Below are 24091 nucleotides of genomic sequence, written 5' to 3'. Positions count from 1 at the left end.
CATGCTGGTACTCTAAAACATGCACGTGGATTAACGTGGTGATGCACAAAAATGAACAAACGTCACCCAAGGATATGATTTATAATAATTTTGGCCACTATCTTTTCATTAAGAATTCACTAATAACTTAGGTAGGCTTTTCAAGATCTTTTGAATAAAAACTTAAGTTGCCTTTTCAAGACCAGCTGAATAAAAATAAACATGCCTGTCTGATGTCAACGGTCTTACTGACCAAATTAGAATATTTTTAAAAGAAACAGGAGGCCCATGTGTTCTTCACCTTCCAGCTACAGTGTCTGGCACCTAGTAGCTAGTCTGTAAATATTTTGCTAATTAAGGCAAAATTATTCCAAGGAATCTCTGGGTAAAAAGTTTCCAAATACAGCCACGCAAAATTTATTTAATCTATTCTTTTGAAGTTTATGTGGATAATTTGTGTATACACATATATTTTCAGCTTTATCATTTTTACCATAAAAAAGTGATAAGTGATCTTATGTGTGAATTTATTAAGCTACTCATAGTAGGAAAGAGAATCCACCACTTAAGAAACATTTTATCTTTTTAAACATGTATTTGAGAAAGTCCTAGTAGATACCTATATGCCATCAACAGAGACATCAATCAACAAAAGATAAGCAAGGGTTTAGTTTCAAGAGACAGTGTCAGATATATATTAAATTATTGAAGAAACATTAAGGCCAGGTAGAGCAGTTGGCAATGTTCAATCGACATTTCCTTCGAGAATCTACCAAAAGAAGAAGCTGAATATAAACTAAGAAGCTGTGACTTGTAGATATGCTGTTTGCCCTATGACAGTGCACTGCATGAAGCCAGGCTACTGGAAGATTGATGAGCCTGTGTTTTGAGAGGCTTTAATTTGCACTTCTTAGACATTTATCTCTTTTAAGCACCAGCACGTAATACATTTCAAAGGTTAACCAGCATCTTGAACCTGCCTAAGAACTGCACTTTGAATGTAAACAAGAACTCCCAAAATGATGCGTTTCCATGGAGCAGGAGCGAGGAGAAGAGCAAACGTGATTGTTTATAAACCAGAATGTAAAACAATAAAAATAATCTTACAAGTGAAAGACACTTTGTTCCAAGCTTCATTACTAATAGAAGAACCACTGAAATGCCACCAAGATGTATAACCAGCTGAAAACACCTCTGTTGCACTAAGAAACGGCCACATAAATGAAATGCTCCAAACCAAAATGATAAAACAGTGACTGATAATTTACACATTCATTGTTCCTACAGTGGCCATTATCAGGCTCCCAAAAGCATGCTGAATATTATTTCATGTTGCTGCATATGGTGTTTGATTTGAACTGCCATGTTCACTGCCCTCGGGCTGAATTGCAGTTGCTGTGGGAACCACTATACAGAATTTCCCAAGTTTTGGATGTGTAAATCTCAGCTCCTAAATTGCTTTACTCTTTCACTGGGTCCTTTCTTTCTTTCTTTTTATTGTGAAAAAATGGCATATATACAAAAAAAAAAAAAAACAATAAACTTCAAAGCACACTGCAACAATCAGTTATAGAACAGATTTCAGAGTTTGGTATGGGTTACAGTTCCACAATTTTAGGTTTTTCCTTATAGCTGCTCCAAGACAATGGAGACTCAAATAAATATCAATATAATGATTCAGCAGTCATACTCATTTGTTAAACCCTACCTTCTCTGTTATAACTCCTCCCTCTCCTTTGATCTTCCTTCTAGTCTTTACGGGTATTTGGGTTATGCCCATTCTAACTTTTTCATATTGGAAGGGGCTGCCGATAATATAGAATAGCAGCATAGAACTATTTGATGTTCTAGAGAGGCTGGTCCCTCTAGGTTTCAGGATTTATCTGGCCTAGGAACCCATCTGAAGGATGTAGGTTTCTAGAAAGTAATCATAGTTCATGGGGGTCCTTTCTTTTTAAGCTATTCAATTGAACATGGTTGCATTGAGCAAGTGTCAAACTCTGAATTCCTTATAAACATAGTAAACAAAGTTCAGATATGTCAAATCAACATCTGAGGAATTCATTACTAAACTAAATGGTGGTAAAATTTTTCTGGATAAGTTAATATACTTTTTTTTCCTTTCTTTTTCTCCATTTTATCACATAGTGCAGTAATTAAGAGCTCGCATTGAACAGACTTGGGTTTAAATACCAACTCAACCATTTACTAAATTTACAGCCTACAGCAAGATATACCACACTTGCATGTTTCTATCCCTTCTTCTATATAATGGGGGCAATAAAAACATCTTCCTCTTAGGAATACTATGAAGAATAGGTAAGATAATCCATGTCACATGGACAACATGCTACCTAACACACAATAATTGCCCAATAAACGTTAGCAGTTATTATTGAAAGCAGAAATAAATTCCTGATATCTAAAACACACCTCAATAAATGTTTTAGGGTAATGACACACAAACATGGAACACAAATAAATAATCATCATACATTCACACTCTCTGTCTGGCAAAACAATTAAATGTAATTCATATTACCTACTCAAAGAAATATAAAATATATTTTCATTTCAGAAACTTCATAACACCTAAAATTTATTGTGCTTTGCTATATACAAGTACTATCATTGTAAAACGTCTCTGGGAAAAGAAAACAAATTAAAAGAAAGATGAACAACCGAACACTATATACATTTAAGTAAATGATACAGGGGAGGAAAGAACTATGGGTCAGTGGTTAAAGAAATTTTCAGGAGAAAACAGATGTCAAGCACAGTAAAGAGTCTAGCATTTCACCCTACTTGAATGCTAGTAAGGTAACGTGCCAAGGTTTCATGGATGCTTGCAGACATTATAAGACTCCTCGGTCAGAGATAAAGACACAGTGATAGAAGAGTCAACAGATCATCTTTTTGCACTGGTTCCTCGAGTCAAAATCCTCACAAGGAAATGTGAACAGGGCTAGGGGACACTGGCAGACACAGAGGAACCTGAGCTTAGAGAACCCAACTCTTGTATTCAGGACAGTCAGCGTGCCTCTCATTGCCCTGGAAGGCGATACTACGTCTTCCAAGGCTGTTCACTGTGCACACATCCTTGAAAAGACAGTCCCGAATGAAGGCAGTCAGCACCCCTCCTCTCGTGACGTACAGAGCTTGAGAGGACCACAGAAAACTGGCTCCCAGCAATAGAGGTTAATCTAAGCATGGGCATGTGGCAGCAGCCGGATGATTACCAGCACACTGAAGCTAGGAAGATCACTAACACGTGCTCTATAACAACGTTTTCTTCACCGTAACATTAAATTCTACCAGATAAAGAGTGTGCCTTCTCAACTGAGGAAAAACAAATTTTCAGTATATATTCAACCAAAAGAAAAATCAATTGTGAATGTGGGAAAAATAAAAAGAAATTTTGCAGACATGCATAGATTTCACTTCCTGAGGACCCTTTTCATCAAGCTATTTTTGGATGTGCCCCACCAAATGAGGAAGTAAACTCAAAAAGAGGAAGGCATAGGGGGCCTCAATCAAGTACTAGAGAGCACGCAAGGAAAGTCCCAGAAAACATGTGAAAGCACAGCCTAGGGAACCAGAAACCAGTTCAAATGGGAACAGGGGATGGAGAGGTCCAGCAAGTCAGTTTCCATGGGAAAAACGAAATCGATCATTGTTGTGACATTTTTGAACATTTGGGAAGTAACAGACATTTTGACAGGCCTGACAGAGCATGTAGGGGAAAACTAAAAATTCATACAGAGAAAAGAAAACAGATTTTTAAAAATCAAAGTAATGAACTCCAAGAAAGACAAAAGAAAGTGTTGAGAGGGAAACTAAGCACAGGACGTACTTGGTTATGCAGTGTGCATTTTTTACATAGCCAATTAAGCAAAGGTCATTAATTTAACTTAGAGTTTTGATGTAACAGTACTGGAAGGATGCAGAAAGAAAAAGTGGAAGTAGCATAAAAGGAAAAACATTCATCTTCCATAATGGCAAGTTAACAGATATTAACAGTAACTGGTAATCAGGAAATAGCAACATCAATATATTATTTAGAGACATGGAAGTAAACACCAGGACAAACATTTACCCAAGTTAAAACTGGTTGCCTAGAGGGAGTGACACTGGAGATCTAGAGCAGAAAGACTAGTTTTCATTATAAGCCTTTAAAGTACTATTTATTTTTGTTCTGAATATGTATCTGAAATACTCACCAGGGGATGGAGGGGCTTTTTAGGGCTAATGAAACATTGACACTCATAAAATTTCCATGGACAACCTGGCCCCAGAGTTTCTGGGGAAAAAAAATAGGCAGGAAACCCAGACAGCAGGGCAGCCCCCTATTTTTAGAGGGAGTAGGTCTCACAGCACGCCCATATCACCAGTGAGGAGCTGGTCTCTTGGTCCCCCAATTGGCAGCTCAGGTACAAGGAAAGAGACTCATATCCGGGACTAAAAGAACTACCATGGCTTAAAAACCTCATGCCCCACAGAAGCCAATAACTCTTAGAATAACCGCATAGACACAGCTATTTGTCAGGTATTTATAATCTTCTGAGTGTAGGTACACCCTACCAATCAGACGTCACTTTCACTGTACAAAAATATTTGGTAAACCTCCTTGATCAAGTGTCCAGAGAAAGGGAACCAAAAATTAACACAGTTTACTTTCTGAAGTAAAGGGGAAGGGGAAAAACATTTTTTTAACATTACACCCACATAATACTGATTAAAAAAAAAAAAGACAGGGTTCAGAGCAGTCAAAGAAGAGAAAAGAATGAGAGAAACTGAATATTTTATAAACATGGGCGGGAAGGATGAGTTTTAGATCAAGCAGAAATGTGCCTAGAAGGCAAAGTGGTGATAAAAGCATGATGTGAAGCTATTAGTTCTTTGCTTCTAGTAAAAATTAATAATCTGACCCTTGTGCAAACTATTAATAATACGAAGATGAATCCTCAATAATGGAAAAGTCCATCACCATGGCAACAGATGATACATTCAGAAGGCATGAGCTCTCACATAAGCCAGAAAACTAAATTTGCCTAAACTTCTATTATTCTAATTCTTAAAAATATTTTCCCATTTTTTTTTTATTTGAGTATTTAATACCAGCTCAGTCAGTGGCTGAGAAATTTCAGAGTCGAGAGGTTATCCTGGAGGTATTCTTACACATTATATAGATATTCCTTTTTAGTTTATAGTGTATTTGAGTGGCTAAAGGGAAGTGCCTGAAACTGTAGAGCTGTGCTCTAATGGCCTTGTTTCTTGAAAATGACTGTATAAAGATGTAACTTTTATAATGTGACTGTGCGATTGTGAAAACCTTGTGTCTGGGGCTCCCTTTATCTAGCGTATGGACAGATGAGTAAAAAAGATGGATTAAAAAAATAAACAAATAATAGGAGGAATAAAGGTTAAAATATCTTGGGTAGATGGAAATACTGGTGGCCAATGAGACAGAGGGGTAAGGGGTATGGGATGTAGGACTTTTTTTTTTTTTTCTATATATTTCTTTTTCTGGAGTGATGCAAATGTTCTAAAAAATGACCATGGTGATGAACGCACAACTAAGTGATGATACTGTGAGCCACTGATTGTGCACCATGGATGGAATGTTTGCATGTTAAGAATGTTTGTGTTTGTAAGTTGTTTTAGCGATAAAAATATTTTTTTAAAAATACCACCTTAGTTTACATTTACAGATTTAAAAAAAGAAGACACAAAAATTTGAAGTAGAGGCCACTACAAAAAAGTCCAAGAACTGAATCCTGCCTCCATTATTCGCCATGTCTATTTTCACATATGAAGGAAAAGTTTTTGCTTTTTGCATATTTCTACACAACAAGAAAAACAAACCCACACTTTCTACTTTACAGGAAACATAATAAAGCTTAATATGGACACCAGTCACCTGCAGATCTACATTAAAACTCAATTTCAAGGATCAAAATATTTTGAATAGGTATTACTTGAAGGAAAACACTACAATTTTAAAATATTTATCATCTTTAAAAAGTTTTGTAAGAATTAAAGTTATGCTTTCCTAATTCCTGAAATACCTATCTTTATTTTTTATGCTTAGTAAGCACAAAAGGAAATGAAAGTTCTTGTGTCACTCTCTTAAATTTATAATATTTTTCTTCAAGTGTTTTGATTATTATTCTTAACAGAGTCAAATATTTTAACTGGTTCCAACATAGTGCTATAGAAATGCTCAGTTAGTAGGTCTTTTCCGCACTTTAGGGTATCTCCCAAACTTTCCTAATTTAATGAGAGACATGCTAACTATTCATAAGCTACAGTATCCTAGGTAAGATACTTATCTGGACGTTGACAGGGTGGGTAAACCAAATTTTGCCTTAAGTTTACAACTGGTGGAAAACAATTCCCAAGGGTTTGTTTCCAAGTCCCCTCTGTATCACCAACAGGATTCTGCCGCAGGCTTTTTGTGTTAATGTTGCAACTATTTGGTTAATTGCCAAATCACCAGGGAAAAGTAATTTCTCATCATATGCGGAAGACAATTGGAAACACCTGGGGGCAGGGACCTTTACAACTGGAAATGACAAATCCATAGCAACTCCCCCCCACCCCGCAAAAAAACCCAGAAATCTGTAATGTAATTTTACCACATGATCATTATATTTGATTAGAGTAAAAACATTCATGCCAAACAGAGCCAAATTCAAAAGAACAGACCACACTAAATAATAAACAAAACCTTATGAAATAGAACAGTCTTCTTGTGCAGTGAGGGAAATTAATAGTTGTTTTACATTTAGATACAGTCCAGTCCCATTAAAATATAAACTGTGCTTCACAGAAATCAGGTATCAACACCATATCATTTAATATTATGCAAAGGATTATTCAGTATGATGCTGATTATCGTATGCATTTCATCATTGCAACCAGATAACTAACGTTCTCATCTTAAGATAACAGTGACCAAATGGGATGGCAAAAGTGGTATTTAACACAGCCGATGAAATTTCCATTTCTCAGAGAAGTGAAAGAGAAATGAAATGTTTCCTATATTGAAAAACACACAGCACGATGAATATTCATGGAGCCACAAACTAGAATATGGGCTTGCCAGGGTCCAGAGTGGGGGCAGGAATGGGGAGTTAATATTTAATTAGTACAGACTTTCTGTTGGGAGTGATGGAAAAGCTTTGGTAATAGACGGTGGCGATGGTAGCACAACATTGTGAATGCAATTAACACCACTGAATTATATTCGAATGTGGTTAAAAGAGGTAGTCTAGTTTACATACATGTTACTAGAACAAAAATTTTAAAGTAAATCAAAGGACTGTACAACAGAGTGGACCCTACTGTAAACCATGTATCGTTAATAGTACAATAATATCCTTTCATCAATTGTAATAAAGCTACCATACTAATTCAAAATGTTAAGGAAAACTGCACGTGAGAGGGGATATATGGGAACTGTATTTTGTGCATGATTTTTCTGTAAACCTAAAACTTTTCTAATTAAAAAAAAATACACAACATGACTCCACACAACCCAAGGCAAGAAAACAGTCTTTAAAAGAAGAACAGATGGTACTGATTTATGAAAGCTATCTAACTACAGAGAACAACAAAAAATATGTATCTTTGCACCTGTTACATACAGCATGGAATCTAAAAATTAAGTTTTAAAAGTAAACCTATTTCTCATAGTTAATTTTAGAAGCTCAGGATATGGAGAAATCATATTGGAAGACATCTAGTCCAATATCCAATCATGTTCTTAAGTCTTCTTCTTAGATTCGTCTTCCATTTTTTTCTGCACCCCAGAATAACACAATGAAGCCTTATGTTAGTGCTTACTAAATTTCACTGAGCTCAATAAATAACCCCAGCAAGACTCCTGCATTATCTGTCTCACTCCTGTCCATATTTATCCAAGATTACCACTCAAGCAGCTGCCATCTCTCCAATATCATTGGGGCCACTTGTATTGCATGAAATGATTCTGTACTATTCACTGTTCCACCACCATGCTAACAGTAGCCAAATGGCCACCCATTTAGAACCATAATTTTAACCCAGCTAATCCACATGGTTACAGATGTTATTGCTTAACACACACACACATCTTTCTTTTAAGATTTCTGAAAAAAAAATACTCTGACGTAGGGATTTATTGTAATGTGTGGTATTCTGAACAATCTTGCCTTATGACCAACAGCACTCTAATCCTCATCAAGGTAACATTTAAAAGTTCTTTTATTCTCTGGAGTGAGATACACTGCACGGGAAGGTAGGCAATCCTTACCTTCCTCAGTGGTATCTTAAATTACAGTAGATAACTATTTTCATTCAAAGAGAAAAAATATGCTTGGCTTAAAAATGTCTTAAAATCAGTAATTGATTCATTAAGGCTAGAACTAAAACAATTTTAAATAGCCCTTTATTTGAATAAGTGAGTGATAAAACAAATCTAAACAAATATTGTCTTGCTAGTGATAAATGAAAATCATTTATCAAAAAGGTAATAAACTGAGATTTTAAAATACATAACAAAAAATAAACATGATTATGGCTAATATATATCGAGAACTTTTTATGTGCCGGTCAGTAAAGAACACACAACTTTATACTTCAATACAATCTCAATTTAATCCTCAGCACAAGACTTTAAAATATTTTAGTAAACAAAACATATGGGACTTTTAATGAGTTAAGTGGCAGACCAAGTCTTTTTTCCCACCATGATTGAGTAATGTGGCCACAAGACAAGCTCCTGGAACCATCCTGAAAATTGGAACACAACCAATTTTGTGTAGTTTGGGTAACAGAGCTGTGATACTGTCTTCATTGTCCGCACTAAGCCCTAGTTTCTTAATTGGATAAAGAAAATGGCAACTCCGTCTATCTCATAAACTTTCTGGGATGCGCTCACAGATATCACTACATGCAAAGCATCTCACACATAAAAACACAAATTCTAAGGGAAAGAGAAAGAATTAATTTTACCAAACATTTCTAACACACCACAAACTATACATACATTTGCTCATTTAATCCTCACAACATGGTAGGAATTCTTATTACAAGGAAATTAGGCCTATAAAAGAGTTCCTCTCTCTCTCCAGTGGGCAGAGTGGGATTTTGACACCTGTACCAAGGCCTGTGCTCCTTCCGTTTTGCCATGCTTTATTCACTCATTCAACTGACGGAAGAGGAACCCAGAACTATTAAATAATAAATGTGATCCAAGCCAACTTGGTCAGGATTGTGAGAAAAGAAAATACAATAAAATTTACATTGACAAAAAAAAAAAGTTCTGAACATATATACATAATTTCCATATAGAGTGAGAATTATTATTAGATTCTCAAAATTCACTATTTTGAGAATTTTCATTTTAGGAAGAACATTAAATAATGAACATCAAGAAGATTTCAAGGGTTATACACGAAAATGTCAGTGGTTATATCTGGGTGACAGGGGTTACAAGTAATTTTCATTTTCTTCATAAACTTAAGTATTTTTTACAACGAGCATAAACTCATTTAGAAATAAAGTGGGGCTACTTTCAATTTTTTTTTAAAGCACACAATACTTTTATAAATTGCGTTTTATCACATATATACCATTATATTCTAATTTATCAGAAAAGCTATTTAGCTACAAGTCAAGGGCTTAGAAAGACACTAGAACATCACAGTGAAGTATGAAGATGTCATTGCTCACTGACATGGGTGTATATCATATTTAATCAGTCCTAGCAAGCAAGCATAGGGATTAAAAAAAAAATCAATGTTTCCATCTAGTCTTCTTAATGAAAGATAAGTTTAAGATGAGAAAAAGACAGACTACTAAGATGTCACATCAAATAAATTAGAAAACGCGAAGAAATTTCAATTAAACTGAATAAAGGAAAGAATGGAATAAAGATTGAAGAATCACAAAGAGACAAGTTTATCAGTGGGCTTTATAATTCACAAAGACCTACAGGGCTTCCTAAAGGAAACAAGATATAATTTTTTCCGGTTTTCCCCAATGAAAAAGACATATTTTGCATTATTAATTTTGTAGAGTCTCATAAAGAAAACAGTAAGAAAGAACTTCAGAGTCTCAAAAGACCTCCACCCTCATTATTTTAAACTGGTAACAAACATGTAAAGAGCAAAAACAGGTCCTATAACAAAACCCAATCATGCCGACACGTATTATATTTGCACTGGTTTATTACTTTCCAATACAATACTACAATTTCAAAAATGAGATGTAATCATTAGCTTTCTCGAAACCAGTAAACGGCTTGAATGAAGTAAGTAGCTTTCCAACAAAAGTTTGTTTTCACTCAATTTTCTACTTGAATTCAATAAAACAAAGCTAGTTGGTAGGTTTCCTGAGGCTCAAGGGGTTGTATTATCTCTGAGAAAATTAAAATCTATTATATATTCAATATACATATATATAGGTATATAGCAGTGATGATTAGTTTGAAGTTTCAATTCTAAATTATGGTTTCAAAAATGTATCACAATGATTTATTAGAAATAATTCCTCAAATCTGATACAAATGTAGCAATAATATAGCAATAAAGTAGAAAGCACATAGTACTTGTTGTCACAGCATAAACCCATAGTTAAAAACATGGCACCTGCAGCCAGAATGATTTTGATGCATTACTTCTCTATACTGTTTATTCACTGACTTTATGGGAAGAATAATATTATTTACCTCATAGATTCTATGAGGATCGAATGAGTTAGTTAATGCCAAATGCTTACAACATCACCTGGAATCTTGTAAATGTAAGTAGGAATTCAATACCGCCTTTGAGATGAAATAAAAGAAAATAAAACTAAAATTTGATATTATTATTTAGTATAAAAAAATAAGTCCATCTTCTCGTGGAAAGAAAGCCTGATTATAGTGATTAAAATGCCATGCCCTTTGGGAAAAGGATGTTCTTATGAGATGATTTTAACCTTTTCACCTTATGTCTTTGGTATTTCCTCCCAGTTTCTTAAAAATCATATAGGCTTTCTTCCTTTACATAGTAAGAGTATTATAATATTTTTCCAATATTTATAAAAAGTACATTTTGTGATTTACTATTCCATCAGGTAAATATGTCATAGTTTATTTAACAATTCACTCATCATAAGACATTTAACCTCCTGTAATTAGTGGACTTCTAAATAAAACCATTTCAATATTTAGGATTACTCTCTCAGAAGGAAGTTGCAAATAAAATGTGTCAAAGGGCAGACAATTTTTAAGTTACTTAGCATCAAAGTACCTTCTAAAAGGACCAAGCCAATTGACTTCACTACCAGCATCATATTAGACTGGCCATTTCATAGCTCTCATTGTCTATGCGGAGAGATAATTCTCCACGGGACTTTTGCATATTTGCCCATCTCAAGAACATGGTTCTGAATATGCTTTTCAAGTATATTTGCATAGAGAACAGTGTTGGAAGACTGAGAAAGCATCTCTCTCTAACTAAAAGGCCTGCTTACTGCCCATTATAAAAGATTCAGGTTTCCTAAACTCAGGTTTCCTCTCCTGTAATGACAACCCACTGTGTGTGCAGGAACCCAGCTGGGCCTCTATGCCATCTCCATGGGATGTGGGGATAAGGGAACTGACCCAAATGTGCTGACACTCATAGGGCTTGCTGGCTGAGAGAGTAATAAAACCCTTTGCTTCTGCCCCAGGAGTCGTATGTCTTAGATGCATATTAACGAAGCTATGGCAGCTAACTTATCCTATGATTATGATAAAATCTTAGAAGCCTTGCAGTTCTTAACTAGCTGCTCACACACGCACACACACAAGCATGCTGCCACAAATCTTTTTGCTTTTTTTTTTTTCTTGCTATTCTAGTTTGAATTTAAGATTAGTAGTGAGAGTAAATATTTCATGATGTTTGTGAAATGGTCACATCTGCCCTTTCTAGAATAATTTGCCCATCTCACTTGCCTATTTATCAGGAACTTTAAATATTGTAATGAGGGTCTTATGAACTAATATTAATCCTTTAGGTGCAATATATACTTTGCCAATTTATAGCTCTATTTCATTTTATATAAAAGGAAAATGATGATATAAGAAAATATGTTTAAACAAGTAATTTACTCCATTCATCGCTTTCCCTCTGCCTTCAATAAAGGCTGAAACTTCTTTTCCTGCCACCATTCCTTTCGCCCAATGTACCAACAAATATCAATGTGCTTTAAGGTGTAAACTTTAGAAATAATTCCAACTTTACAAACATCTCTATTGAAAAGGACTATTTAAGAGTGTGACTGCCCAGGAAGTCCATTTGAAACACTACATATTACCAAAATTTCTTCAATCAGAGAAATGAAATAAATGCTGGGAAATCATTTCATTAGATTTAATAACCATATCATTTGCTTTTGATTACACAATTTGTCCCAATTATGTTCGTACTTTTGGTTTCCTCAGGTTGTTCTCTTGGGATATAATTAAATCAAGAATTCATGATTTGCAAATGGACTAAAAAACTTCAGCTCTTTTTATATGAAACATTGCCTTATCAATATTTACCAGAGATACATTCAGAGAAACTCATTTTTTTTAGGATAAAATGATTGAATACATGACATACGAAACATAAAATACAACATAGATTATGTTAAGTTATAAAAATAAGCCATTTGAAATATTTATTTAGGTCATACTCAGGGATGTGAACTGTGATACTCTTGAAATATTTACTTTGAAATATAAGAGGATCAGGTTGTCTGCTTATTTGTTCTCCAAAAAGTAGACCAGATTGAATTATACTACTAAAAACACAATTTTCTCTATTGAAAACAAAAGAAGTCTATTGGGCAGTACTTCTGTCAGGGAGGAAAATAAACCTTGCAAATGATAGCAAGCTAATATAAGTTTTAAAAACATTAAACAATATTTTAAAAATCAAAACAAAACAAAACACCTATGCATCGAATCCCATGTTGTGATAGCATGGTCACGTTTAACTGTGCAAGAACAACGTGCAGTTTCCTCAAATAAAGACAAAGAAAAGGAAAGTACATTCAGAAGCCTTGAACACTTTTCCTGAAAAGTCAGCTCAGTCATCGTTATTCAGATTAGCTTTTCAAGGATCAGAAGGACCTTTTTCCTCTTGAATGCCAAACACTATTTCCTATTCTAAACCCTGAATCTATCATTAGAGAATTTCTAAAATAAGTCTCAAAGCTCTTTCATCCTTATTATTATTATTTTTTATCTCTAGTAGTCCCTCTTTGCCTGATTCTAGGCTTGTTAACAGCCTGTTGGATTTCTCAAGCTTTAGCTTATTCGGACTCAGGCTCAGGCTCATCTCTTGGATCATAAATTAAAACCCAACCTTGAGGTGCCCACTCAGCTTTGGCTCTGTTCTCTATCATTTTGAAAATCACCTTCTACAGGCAAGGATTCTTTCAAAATTGGGGAAAAAAAAACAAAAACAAAAACAAAAACTGTTTTTGTTGTCTCTGAATATTCTGTAAGGGAATATTCTGTAACTCACATGTTAAAAGAATTGCAACTTCTAAAAAGAATCATTAAACCATGAGAAAATTAGTAACACTAGAATTAATATTGAAAAATTCAAGGTAGTTGAGTCAAACATATTTGATCAGGTCAAAGAACATGTACAGACCTCATGTCTTCTGACAGTTTTTAAAAAATATCATCGAGATACAAATCACATAATTAAAAAACAGAATGAACAAATAAACAAAAACAAAACAGAAATCTGCAATCCTGTACCAGATATGTCTATGGTGCTTCTCGCTATGGCACATATCCTCCCCACACATTTATAACCCATTAGCTATAAAAGACTCCAAAGAACACAAGTCTTGCCCAGATTCCCTGACAAGACTGGAAAGTGCAAAAATCGATTTTAAATCATGTCCTTAGGGCAAAATCCTGGGGTTTCTCTAAAAGTAATGTCACCAAAAAAGAGTTTGGAAAACATAACTTGAAAAGACTTGGCCATGCACACCTGCTAATCACAACTCCTGCAGGGGCCCAGGACAGAAGGTAGGGCTGGACAGATAAGACAGACACACACAGACAAAACTGTTTGGGGGTAACCAGGGATTGGATCATACCAGTTTACAGGATGAATACCCATGTAATGAACGGACTGCCAAAGCAGTGATCTCAAGGGAGAAAATGACTTCTAGGAATCACTGTGAAGATGTGATACTTAATTTCCTTTGTATGCTTTTAAATATATTATATAGTCATATACTCACATAATTTTTACATAAATTGAAACATATTATACATATTGGTGAAACTTGTTCTTTTCATACACATATTATGTATGTGTGTACACACACACATATATACACAGTTCAATTATTTTAGTGATTACAGAGTATGCCATAGTACAAATATCAGATAATTCTGGCTACTCCTTCACGAATGGAATTTCAGTTTGTTTCTAGTATACTACATACCCATCCATATATATCTGTAGGCAAACTTTCCAGATGTAGAATTTTTAAACTGAAAATAGATATTGCCAAATTCACTTTTAGAAAAGTTTCATTAATTATACTTCAACGTACATAAGTGTAACTATTTGGCCACATCTTTGCAAACATATGATGTAATGATGTTACAAATAGCTTTAATTTTTGCTAAGCTAATTTTTAAAAATCAACATTTTAATTCAAATTTTCATGATTACTAGTGACAGTAAACATCTATTTATAAAATAATTATTCTTTCATTTTCTTTGAATTGGGTCACAAAAAATTTCAGTGAAAAGGGTTTCATTAAGCTAATATATTAAATTTGAAAGAAATTTTTATTCTTATTTGTTTTAAGTAATCCACGCTGATCAACCAAATACAAGTTTTTAATGACCAGACCATATGGGAGACAAGTTGCCAAAACAAGGGTAATCCTTGAGAAATAGGATGAAAGAGACGTCCAAATGGCTCAGTGATCATAAGTCCAGAACACAACAGAATTCAACTATATGCCTGTGTCCACACACAGACGCTCCTGGTTTAAATTGTCTTATTCTATAACATTACTGTCAATTATTTACATGACAAAGACAAGCACTCCTCCCTTTTTGACCACGAGATGTTCATCGCCTAAGCCTGGTTATGTAACGTACACATACAAAAGTTCCTGAAGTGAATGGTGACACATTCATACACCCACAGAAAAAAGACATGAAAGTAATTTATGACACATTTATGTGGCATTAACTCCCACAATTGGCCTGCTGTATTAAAACGCAGGCATGCAAAATATATGCATGTTAACACATTCAACATGTTAACCTTGAATCCACAATTTAAAAAACAAAACACAATTTATCTTTCCAAAATAATCCCAAGGAAAAATCTTCACTAAACTTGGATTTATTATTTATTGTTATTTTCAATTTTCCTAAAATCGTACGGAGATGAAAACTATACCATCCTTTTTCTTAAATTCTTTCTATTCAACTTAACATCATACAAATCACTGTTCCTTATGGCAGACGTTGGGTCCAGTCCAACAAAAGGCGTGAACGCTCTTCCTAGAAATAAGCTGACAAAACCAGACATCTTTCTTACGAATCCAGGGTGTTCTCATCCATCCAGATTCACACATTTATTCATTCAATTATTGAGTGCCTATGATGTACCAAGCACTGTCCTAGGCACATGGTGCACAAAAGTGAACAAGACAGAAATGACTTCTGTCCTCCTTAACTTTCTATTTAATAAGTGGGGATAGATAATATATGATAAATGTAATAAGTAAATTATATATGTGCTAAAAAACCACTCTCGCAAAATAGAATCAGGTAAAAGGAACAATATAAGAAGGTGGGAGAAGTGAGAAGATAGCAGGTCCAGCCAGTTAAAGATTTAAATAGAGGCTAGGGTAGGTCTTGTTGAGAAGGTGAGATTCAAGTAAAAATGTGAAGGACCCAAGAGGGTTGGTTCACCACAGGGATATTTGAGGTAAGAGCATTCCAAGCAGAGGACCAGAAAAAAAGATCCTAATGGGCCCAGGGCGTGAAGGAAAAGACTTCACAGACTTCCTTAAGAACATCCAGGAATGGGCGGCCACGGTGGCTCAGCAGGTAAGAATGCTTGCCTGCCAAGCCCGAGGACCCGGTGTTCGATTCCTGGTGCCTGCCCATGTAAAAAAAAGAAAAGAACATCCAGGCTCACTGACTGCAACCACCAGACTCTCAGTTAGTAGAGAATCCATCTTCATCTAGGCAGTTACCTCGATTCAGGGCCTCATGTTTCTCGCCCTGAATATGGGGATAATAATGCCAAAATCTACCTTCTAGGTTCTCCACATAAAAGAGCTTACCAGAGTAAAATTCAGAAACGATTGTTCTTGTCATTATCATTAATGGAAAATTACAAATTACAAATTACAGATATACAAACATACACAAAATCACCCACAGTGACTGTTGGGTTGTTGTTTTTTTTTAAGTCAGACATGTTTTTACGGTTATTAAACTGCATTTATGAAAATTTCAATGTCAAGAAATTAAACTAAATTACGGAACAATTACCCAGGTTTTCCAGACTATCTTAAAATTATAATAGTATTTTTCAGTTTATGCAATCATTGTTAAAGTTCAGGTATAAACTGGGAAATTTATATGTACGTGGAAAACTGAAAAGGAATCACGAAACCCTAGTCTAGTTTTTATCTTAGTCATAGGACGTCACCAAGCAACATATTCCAGCAAAAAGGCAGCTTTTCACAGACTAAAGATTAACCCTTAAATTTCCTTTTATTTTGACACTCATACATGTTTCTATATTTGAAAGTGATGTATACCATAAAACATGATGATTCATAAGTTAACCTATAAATTTAACATTCTGATTAATAGCACAAAAGCAATAGAAGAAGGAAGGCAAAACTGATGATAGTTTCAGCATGTCATTATTTGTTATAATGCATGCAGAGGGTAAAAAAATACAATCACCAGCCATATCAGATTTTCTAACAAATAAACATAAAAAGTTCCTGGGAATGAACAAAGATTTTCATAATCAGAATCTCCTGGGATGAGAAACAAGGTCAATGTTATTTAATATATTCATAATAATCTGTTGGAAGAAATAGACAACAAGATGTATTCCAGTAACACAAAACCATTTAGGTCAGTACAAACCAGAAGAGTCTTTGAAAGACTCCAGAAGGAACTAATCAAATATGAAGCATGATGAAATTTGGCTTTTTAATGCAAGGTAATCAAGGTTCTCTCTAACTTTAAATTTCAAGTAAACAGCCCTATCAAATGAGCAATGTTTTCTTCCCAAGAGCAGACAACCAGGCAACAATCTCCCCATCATTAACACACACACATGCATGCACACACATCCCAACAACAACCACAACCATCACCACTCTATCTATTCCTCTTAGCAGTCCATATATTTTGGTTTTTACCTCCCATTTACTCCTCACTCTATTGGAAATCTGGAATATATTCCTCAATTCCACTGAATTGTTGCAAACCATTTTTAATGCCTCAACCATAAAAAATTACATTTTGATTACTACCTAGACCGATTGATTCTACTTCCTACTACCTACAAAATCTATACTTTCTATTTTCAGTGCCACAGCTTGGGTGTAGGACCTTATTTCGCAACTGGTAACTGGACTTCCTCCTTTTTAAACTGCTCTTTTAAAATTCATTTTCAGTTCATTTTAATAGTTTAAAAAACATAAATTTGTATCAGTGTGACAGACTTGATTCCTTCTCTCATGATTACATATAATTAGACACTTCCACAATTTAGAGCCAATCTAACTTTTAATATCCATCCTATTAAACTTTCAACACATCAGAAAACTCACCAAAAACATTCTACCTATCTTCATGTTTCTATGCCCTGACACAGGTATGCTCTTTCTTTGGTCAGGATTATATTATTCTTCTAAGTCAACTCTTACTTGAGTTTCAAGACCCAAAATGAATACTATCTATTTATCCAAAGCATTCGACACCTATTCCATCTCTCTGGTTATCTGTCCAATTGTCACATCCACTGAAATGCTCCCCTACTGCCTTTCCCCACCTCTACAGGGATAACAAGTATCCATATCCTCCAGTGACTATAAAGTTTTTGAGAGCAAAGTGGAATTTTTGCCAATGCTGAGTATCAAACACGATAGAAAATACTAAAGAAATATTCAATGACTGAACAAAAACAAGGACAAATTTAGAATTATATTTTCAATTATACAATAAACTTGCTTTGGAAATAGACTCAACTGGCTTTACGTTATACCTCCACCACTTACACGGTAGATAAAGCTATGCAGGCAGTTTTCCCAGCTTTAAAAAGAGGCTAGGAAAGCCTTCCTCACCACAAGATCAGAAAGCACAGCACAAATCCCAGAGCACGGTGAACATTCAGCAAATCAGGTTTCATTATTTGAAGCATTTTAGATATAAATGTCAAACATGCAAAGAATGCCCCCTTTGCATGTGCTTTTTAGCATACTTTAGAATTACAAATAGGAAATGTCCTTTCATAGAAAAAAGAAGAGTAAAAATAATTCCAGTGTCATAAAACCCACTTCTATATAATACAGTAATATAGGCAACTTAAGGATCAATAATAACATGAGTACTTCAAAATATCTAACTTCTTAAATATTTCTCAATAAAAATAACATATCACATTGGTTTTAAAAACTAAAATTTTACATTAAAACTAAAAACTTTAAAGTAAATATTTGCACTGTTGCAAATGCACCTGAGGAATGTGGGAAACTCTCTCAAATGAGTCCTAGTAAAAGACTGGTTGAAAACAGGAATGAAATAGAGCGATGGCAACCAGAGGCCTGCACAGGTGAGGAAAGGGATTGGGAAGAAGGAGGCACAGTAGGACAAATCATGCCAGCACGTGGAAGCAAGAGAGAGCTGGGTAGAGAGTGGGAATCTAGAACAAGAGAAAGCTTTAGTGAGAGGGAGCATAGAACAAAGTGCAGCCAGGTGGGCTGCTCCCAAGAACACTTTATCAGGCAGTAAGGCCAGTTCCCAAAGGCATGTCCACGCCTCCAACCTTCAAGACAGGAGGCTTAATTGAAGAAAATCCCCACCCACTTCACGTACAACACAGCTCCTCTCTTCCCTACCCCAGCTGCCACTTACTGTGAAAATTTTTATCAATGTGACTTTCGGAGCTGTTCTTATGAACAGGACTAGTAAGAGTCAGAGACAACAATGCCAAGAGCTCTAGGTCACCCAAATTTCCTAGCCTGCTTACAAATACGCAAAAGTGCCTTATCATTGAAGGTGCCTAAAATTCTACAAATAATTAAATTTGGAAATAAAGAACAGAAAAATCATTGAAATGAATGCATAAATTAATTATTTAACATACAGATGGAGGTGATTTGACCTTTTACTTTGAGGATGGAAACAAAGTTATAGAGGTCAAAGCTCTACGGGGACAAAAGGAGTAGGAAAGGACACCCAGGTGGCCCTCGGGGAGGCCAGCCAGCTACTTTGCTAATTCAAGCCACGGGTAAGGGTAGGAAGGGTAAAAAATGTTTTTATTATACCCTGCGCCGGTTTGAATCGGTGGTGATCCCTGAAAAGCCATATCCTTTAATCCTTATTCCATATTGCTGGCTGAGCGCTTTCTGATTGTTCTCATGGAGATGTGACCCACCCAACTGTGGGTGGTAACTTTTGATTAGATGGCTTCCATGGAGTTGTGTCTCCACCCATTCCAAGCAGGTCTTGTTTAGTTTGCTGGAATCCTTTAAAAGAGGAAGCATTTCAGAATGTGTCTCTCTCTCAGCCAACAAGACAAGCAAACGCACTGCCCTACCCCTCTCTGGATGGGACATGACTCTCAGGGGTGTAAACCTTCCTGGCCATGTGGGACAGAAACCCTAGAGGGAGCTGGGACTCAGCATCAATCAAAGGATTGAGAAAACCTTCCAGACCAAAAGGGGGAAGAAAGAAATTAGAGAAAATAAAGTGTCAACGGCTAAGAGATTTCAAACAGGGTCAAGAGGTTACCTTGGAGGTTATTCTTATGCAATATATAGATCTGACCTTTTTAGTTAAGGTATAATGGAGAGCTGGCGGAAGTGGGTGAAAATGTAGAGCTGTGTTCCAGTAGCCATGTTTCTTGAAGATAACTGTATAATGATATAGCTTTCACAATGTGACTGTGTGATTATGAAAACCTTGTGTCTGATGCTCCTTTTATCTACCTTATGGACAAATGAGTAAAACATATGGATTAAAAATAAATAAATAATAGGGGAAGCAAATGTTAAAATAAATTTAGTAGATTGAAATGCTAGTGATCAATGAAAGGAAGGGGCAAGGGGTATGGTATGTATGGATTTTTTTTTCTTTTTTCTTTTTCTGAATTGATGCAAATGTTCTAAGAAATGATCATGATGATGAATATACAACTATGTGATGATATTGTGAGTTATTGATTATATACCAAGAATGGAATAATCATACGGTAAGAATGTTCATGTTTGCATGTTGTTATGTTTTAAAAATATTTAAAAATTAAAAAAAAAAAAAAAGAGGGAACGTTTTAGAGAGCAAAGAGAAAGCCACGAGAGGACAAAGCGAGGAGAACCACGAGAGCCTGCACAGTCAGAGACCTTTGGAGATGAAGAAGGAAACCACCCCGGGACAGCTTCATGAAACAAACAAGAAGCCTGGAGAGAAAGCTAGCAGGCACTGCCATGTTTGCCATGTGCCTTTCCAGTTGAGAGAGAAACCTTGAACGTCATCAGCCTTCTTGAGCCAAGGTATTTTTCCCTGTTGCCTTAGATTGGACATTTTTATAGCCTTGCTTTAATTTGGACATTCTTTTGGGCTTAGAACTGTAAACTAGCAACTTAATAAATTCCCCTTTTTAAAAGCCATTTCACTTCTGCAATATAGCATTCTGGCAGCTAGGAAACTAGAACATACACTATGACGTAAACAATGCCGGAACATTAAATGTAAATAATTCTTTATTATTTTGCATACACACTTGGTTGCATAGACATGGATACATAGGCAAAATAAAATTAACTGTGGAAAATTCCATTAAAAATTGTTAGCAATGAACAATTTTGCTCCAATGAAGTAAAGAAAAGCTAACATAGGCCAGAAGTGGTAAGGGAAAGAATCAACAGTAAATAATTGTTTAATAATTGTTTTAGTTTGGAAGGGCTTCTAAAAAGGGAATTTAGTAAGTTATACGTTTATAGTTCTAAGCCATAAAAAGTCCAAACTAAGGCATCCAGGAATGATACCCTTGCCTCAAGAGAGGCCAGTGCCTGTCACATGGGAAGGCACATGGCTGATGTCTGCTGGTCCTTGTTTCTGGTTCCATTGCTTCCAGCTTCTGATGCCAGTGGTTTCCTCTCTAAGCATCTGTGGTCCTTCACTTAGTTCCTCTGGGACACAACTCTGGGTCCTGGTTTGCTTAGCATCTCATGGGAAGGCACATGGTGATGTCCGCCGGTTTCTGACTGTGTATGTCTAAGCATCTGCTCTCTCTGTTGGCACTCCAAGCATCCCCAAATGTCTGTGTCTCTGTGAGCTCTGAAGCAACTGTTCTCCAAACATCTGCATCTAAGATTTCTCCAAAATGTTTACCCTTTTAAAGGACTCCAGAAAACGCATCAAAGACCCACCTTGAATGAGTGGAGTCATACATCCATCTAATCAAAAGGTCATACCTAAAATTGAATGTGTTACATCATCATGGAAGCAATCTAATCAAAAAGGGTTTCCACCCCACAATATTGAGTCAAGATTCAAAGAAACATGGTTGCCTCCACAAAACTGGAGCAAGCAAAAGGGTACATAACAGCTTCAAACCAGCACAATAATCAAAAAACAATATATGGAAATATTACAGAAGTTGAAATTTTACTTTTTAGAAACAGGAAAACGCTTATAAATGTAACTTCATTTCTAAAGATTCTAAATGAAGTTGAAACAGAAAATATCACAAAAATTAATTCATTTTACATTTTAAAACCAAAAGTAGTTACAACACAGAAAATGAAAAAGACTACTAGTTTGAATGAGGAGAAAAAGAAATCACTGAATCTAGTAAAGCAAAATTTTATAAATCAAATGTCTTGGCTAACTTAGTCATGGAATGAAATAACAGGAGTAAATTCATAAATTAAATTCTAGTTACAATTTTGCTTCAATCTAGATGCTGATTTGGATTTAAATAAAAGGGCAGTTCAGGTAAGAAGCAGTGCAGTCACAAGTAAAAAAAAAATGTTTGAACTCTGCTTTATTTACAGGAGAAATATTTAGCCATAATGCTATTTTTTTAATAGGACATTAAGAAATACCTTCTATACAACAAAATAAAGACAGACATCCCAATTACAAAATGGGCAAAAGACTTGAACAGACATTTCTCAGAAGAGGAAATACAAATGGCCAAAAGGCACAGGAAAAGATGCTCAACTTCTCTAGCTATTAGGGAAATGCAAATCAAAACCACAATGAGATATCATTTCACACCCACCAGAACAGCCATTATCAATAAAAGAGAAAACAACAAGTGCTGAAGAGGATGTGGAAAAAGAGGCACACCTATCCACTATTGGTGGGAATGTCAAATGATACAACCACTGTGAAAGGCAATTAGGCGGTTCCTCAGGAAGCTAAGTATAGAACTGCCATATGACCTGGCAATACAATTGCTAGGTATCTACTCAGAGGACATGAGGGCAAGGACACAAACAGACATTTGCACACCAATGTTTATAGCAGCATTATTTACAATTGTGAAGAGATGGAAACAGCCAAAATGTCCATCAACAGATGAGTGGCTAGACAAGCTATGGTATGTACATATAATGGAATATTAAGCAGCTGTAAGACAGAATAAAGTTATGAATTATATAACAACATGGATGGACCTTAAGGACATTATGCTGAGTGAGATTAGCCAAAAACAAAAGGACAAATACTGTATGGTCTCACTAATATGAACTAACATTAATGAATGAACTCGGAGAATTTCAGTTAAGAACAGAGGCCATCAGGAGATAGAAATAGTGTAGATATTGTATAATTGGAGCTGAAGAGATAGAGACTGTGAATGGTCTGATTGTAGAAATTCAGAAGTGGTTAGCACAATACTACCTGATTGCAGCACAATAATGTTAGAGCACTGAATGAAGCTGAATGTGAGAATGATAGAGGGAGGAGGCCTGGGGACACAAATGAAATCAGAAGGAAAGATAGATGATTAAGACTGAGATGGCATAATCTAGGAATGCCTAGAGTGTATAATGATAGTGACTAAATGTACAAATTAAAAAATGTTTTTGCATGAAGAAGAATAAAGGACTGTCAATACTGCAGGATATTGAAAATAGATGGTAATTAATATTTAAAAACTTTAACTTATGTGTGAGACTAAAGCAAAAAATGTTTTTTTGGTACAAAATTTATATTTTGACTAGTGCATTTCCTAATATAACTTACGTGTACAACTTAACTGAACACCATAGTACATGGAACCTTGAGTAGGGCATGAGATTTTGTAGGTCTGTCCAGAGTGATGCTCTAATATACCCCAGAGTGATTTGAACAATGAATAAAAACATATTTGCAAAATCCCTTTGGGGGAATGGCAATAAAGGGGGACAATTCAACTTCCCCAAGTGGACAATTATTGATATTCTCACAGGCAGTGGGAACAACCAAAGCAATAGGCCGAGTCCCCAATCTTGCAGTTTGTTCATATGAAACTTATGCTAGCAAAGGATAGGCTAAGCCTACTTAAAATTAGGCCTAATAGTCACCCTCAAGAGAACCTCTTTTGTTGCTCAAATGTGGCCTCTCTCACTCTCAGTCAACACGACAAGCAAACTCAGTGCCCTCCCCCTCTAGGCATGGGACATGACTCCCAGGGGTGTGGACTTTCCTGGTAACATGGGACAGATATCCCAGAATGAGCTGGGATTCAGCATCAAGGGATTGAGAAAAACCTTCTCGACGAAAAGGGGGAAAAGCGAAATGAGACAAAGTGTCAATGGCTGAGACATTCCAAACAGAGTTGAGAGGTTATCCTGGAGGTTATTCTTACCATAATA

General features: G+C 35.5%; 1 protein-coding gene across 22 annotated transcripts in view; it reads right to left on the bottom strand.

Annotated features, from left to right (window-relative positions):
• Positions 1–24091, bottom strand: part of PARD3 (par-3 family cell polarity regulator) — a 676839-nt gene that overhangs the window by 296972 nt on the left and 355776 nt on the right. The window lies entirely within an intron of this gene.

The sequence above is a fragment of the Tamandua tetradactyla genome, chromosome 1, assembly GCF_023851605.1.
Source record: "Tamandua tetradactyla isolate mTamTet1 chromosome 1, mTamTet1.pri, whole genome shotgun sequence".
Lineage (NCBI taxonomy): Eukaryota > Metazoa > Chordata > Mammalia > Pilosa > Myrmecophagidae > Tamandua > Tamandua tetradactyla.
This window is presented reverse-complemented; position numbering and strand designations above follow the sequence as displayed.